Source organism: Sinocyclocheilus rhinocerous, unplaced genomic scaffold (genome assembly GCF_001515625.1).
Source record: "Sinocyclocheilus rhinocerous isolate Xijiao unplaced genomic scaffold, SAMN03320098_v1.1 scaffold263, whole genome shotgun sequence".
Classification (NCBI taxonomy): domain Eukaryota; kingdom Metazoa; phylum Chordata; class Actinopteri; order Cypriniformes; family Cyprinidae; genus Sinocyclocheilus; species Sinocyclocheilus rhinocerous.
Genome location: NW_015645086.1, coordinates 2,991,068 through 2,994,425, shown reverse-complemented (window position 1 = coordinate 2,994,425; position 3,358 = coordinate 2,991,068). Strand labels below are relative to the sequence as shown.

The following is a 3,358-nucleotide window of genomic DNA, read 5'->3' as shown; positions in this document are numbered from 1 at the left end:
AACAAAGCTTAATATTTTACTGCGATACGACGTCATGTTAAGATGTTAACTTTTGTCTTTTGGACAGCAAAAATCCAATAATTGCTGTTAAAATAATACATTTTATGTGCAAATCCATATGAAATAATATATATATATTATCAAAAAGTAGACGACGTCATAATGATATGAATATAATCAGATTATTAACTTGCCCTAAAAACGAAGCCATCCTTTCTACAAAAAGTAGAATCGCATAGACTAGGCTGCTTCATAATAATGTTGGGAACATTCTGATATTATGTGTCCGCTATAAAGATACATTGTAGCCGAAGCCTTTTCGTCATAAGCGAGCGGCATGACGTCGAGCCGCATCAAACGCTTCCATTCAGGCAGGGGCTTTATTATGCAGAAATACCAAAATGATTGGCCTGATATCAAAATGAGTGATCATAAATAATAACGCGAGAGTTTGCAAGTTGCCTGCCGACTGTAGTCGCAACTGTCAAAGGCAGCGGCGGATACGCGCGTGACCCAGCACCCATACTGTTACTGTACACGGTCGCGGAGATAATATCCATATCAAACAAATACACGGCATAATCCCGAGGTAAGGACCGGAATCGAGGGGCTGCGGCGAAACCGCGCGACGCTGTGCCTTGCCCTCCGCTTTCCGTCGCGTTCACTTCTTCCACCCTCGATTACAGCACTAAACATATCCCCGTGCCTCCTTTAGCAACAGCGCGAAGGTTTTTTTTTTTTTTTTACTCCTCCTTCGTATTAAAGTCGCCATTTTGCTTCACTGCCTATGAAAGCTTCTTGTATTTTCATATTTTTCGCGGCGTTTCTGCGTATTTGTGCGCGTGCTTTTGATTTGGATTTTAATGAGAGAGCTCGTGGATTACATATTGATGAAGAGGGGCGCCGAGTGCAGTCTGGAAACACGGTGAAAGTGTTCGGCTTGTGGGCATTTGCATCAGCTTGCTCTTTTTTTTCTTCCTCCTCCTCCTTCTTCATCATCCTCCTTCTTCATCCTCCTCCTCCACGGATACGCACAGCGGGGGCCGTGAGTGTGGCTACCGACCGTGACGCCCGTCTGTCCGCGACTCCCCGCGCGTCAGGTGCGTTTGCCATGTAAAGTCAAGTGGCGCGACGCGAGAGTAAAGGCTACAGCCTGACCCCACGTGGGTCACCCGCTCACCCGCTCACCCGCCAGTGTTGGGTGGCTTTCCAGGTAGGTGTGGCCTTCGAGAAGTCGATTATCTGTCAATACTGCCAATAAAGGCATAAGCTTGCCGTGCAAAGCGGCGTGGATTTACGCGTTACGAGGTGTTAAAGCTTCTTTGGGAATGAAATATAGGAGGATGTGTTGTGGTGTTTATGGGTAAACTGTCAGACATCATACAAACACTCACACACTGTTTGAGCACTTACAAAGTCTCATGTGGGTCATCCTTACTATGCAGTATAGGCCTACATTTTCATGTCCCTGTCATGTATGGTGTAGTATATTGGGTTATTAAAAGTTTGTTGAAATGTTGAATATGAAAATGAGATATTTTACTGTGGGATGAAGATGAACAACTGGCCATTTAAGAAACATTACAGGTGTTTCATCTTCATTTTTGTGTTGTTGCAATCTTGGGAGTAATGTTTTGATCAACCATCAATATAGATTTTTCCTGTACCCTCAATGTGACTTTTCCATCATGTTAGTCTGTGGTCAAATCTTTAACTTAAAAATGACTAAAAAGGCCATGTCCTTATGACATCATCTTCTAGGAAGTGAGGGGAGGGAACAGAACAAACATCTAAAAATAATGAACTTCTGTGGCATTAACTGGTTTGTGCCACTCTAAAACATGCAATCCTGTCTGATAATATTTAAAAAAATATCAAAGTGAACTTCAAGTTGACATCATAATGTAAGCCGACTCACTGAGAACTGATTAACTTCAGCTCTTGATTTTCATTCTTTTAAATAACCATTCTGTTCATGTTCTTGGTATTCTGTAAATAATGCCATTATAATTAATAATGTTGAAGTGCTTGATTCTGACCAGAGCATTTCAGAAAGTCTGGAATAATACTTTTCCCCCCCTTTAAATAGAAGTACTTGCTTAAATTACAACTCAAGCATATTTATTCTGAAGAAGTTACAGTTTGATAGGTACTTCATAGCAGGAATGAGCCATGTGTGTTTCTCTGATTGTGTAGGCACACTTCCATCAACAGCCTTTCTAAAGTGTGTGTGATAAATTCCCCAAATACCATAGCACTTAGTCCTACCAGCTGCTTTTCCTATTACCTTATTGCTCTTTTCCTTTTTGGAATAAACTTCTGGCCCACAAATGAGCTTCAGTCTCTGGGCCATAAATAATTTGGTGTAATGATCTTCAGCACTTGACGGATCTATCGTTCTTCTATGTGGGTTAGGTGATGGTAGGGTCGTTCTGTGATCTGGTGATGCATTATGCGGGCCTGTTTTGTGGTTTAATAGCACAGCTGTGAGCAGTACCTGTTGTTTTGGTTGGCATTTTAAAAGGGAATGGTTGTCACGTCCTGTCACAAACAGTATGCTGTGATGGTTAGAGTGTTTAGAGCTTGATTTCTCATCTTTCAAACGTACTGCTTATGTGTGTGTCAGTACATGTACAGTAGCTTTTCAACTTTTAGTCTTATGAAAGTTTGTCATGATCACACTTTATTGCCTAAAGTGAACCCTCTCAATTAGCACTCACCGGAAATGTACTAACGCCTCTGACAGCGAGACATTCCCACGGCGTGCATTAGATGAAACATTTATCTGTGGTGTTCATAAAATCTCCTTTGACACATGATAAATCATAGAGCCATATGCCCGACCACTGATCAGCAAATAATAGAACAGTGAATTAATGGCGGTATAAAAAGGCACAAATTAGTGACCCATTAGGCCAAACCTAATGAAGAACTGAAATGACACTGATTTGGAATTAATAAGAAAGTATGATCACATTCTAATCAGTGCTGTTTATTTTAATAGTCATTGTCAGGCTTCATTTATTGCAATAAACTGCCCGTTTCCCTTCTGGATTGATGCATTCAGCCAGAGTTTTAACTTGATTAATTAGTTTTTTTTTTTTTTTTTTTGCATTGTGTTAAAAATAAAATGATCAGATGTGTATTAAATAGAAAAAAAAAGAAATACAAGTAATCATGAGGAATGGATGTATGGATAGACAGACAGATAGATGATAGATGATAGATAGACAGACAGACAGACAGACAGACAGACAGACGATTGATAGACAGACAGACAGATAGGTAGATAGATAGATATAAAGGCAGGCAGATAGATAGATAGACAGACAGACAGATAGATAGATAGATAGATAGA

At 40.3% G+C, this 3,358-nt stretch overlaps 1 protein-coding gene across 2 annotated transcripts in view; it reads left to right on the top strand.

Moving 5' to 3' along the window:
* Positions 1-251: 251 nt before the first annotated feature.
* The window catches only part of LOC107705742 (zinc finger protein 512B-like), a 72,195-nt gene continuing 69,088 nt past the window's right edge, over positions 252-3,358 (top strand). The window contains exon 1 of one of the 2 annotated variants that reach the window (XM_016509195.1): positions 252-589. The gene's annotated coding sequence lies outside the window, so the exon portion shown is untranslated. Of the gene's footprint in view, positions 1,214-3,358 lie in introns of both variants that reach the window. The other variant, XM_016509193.1, reaches the window with a different exon arrangement.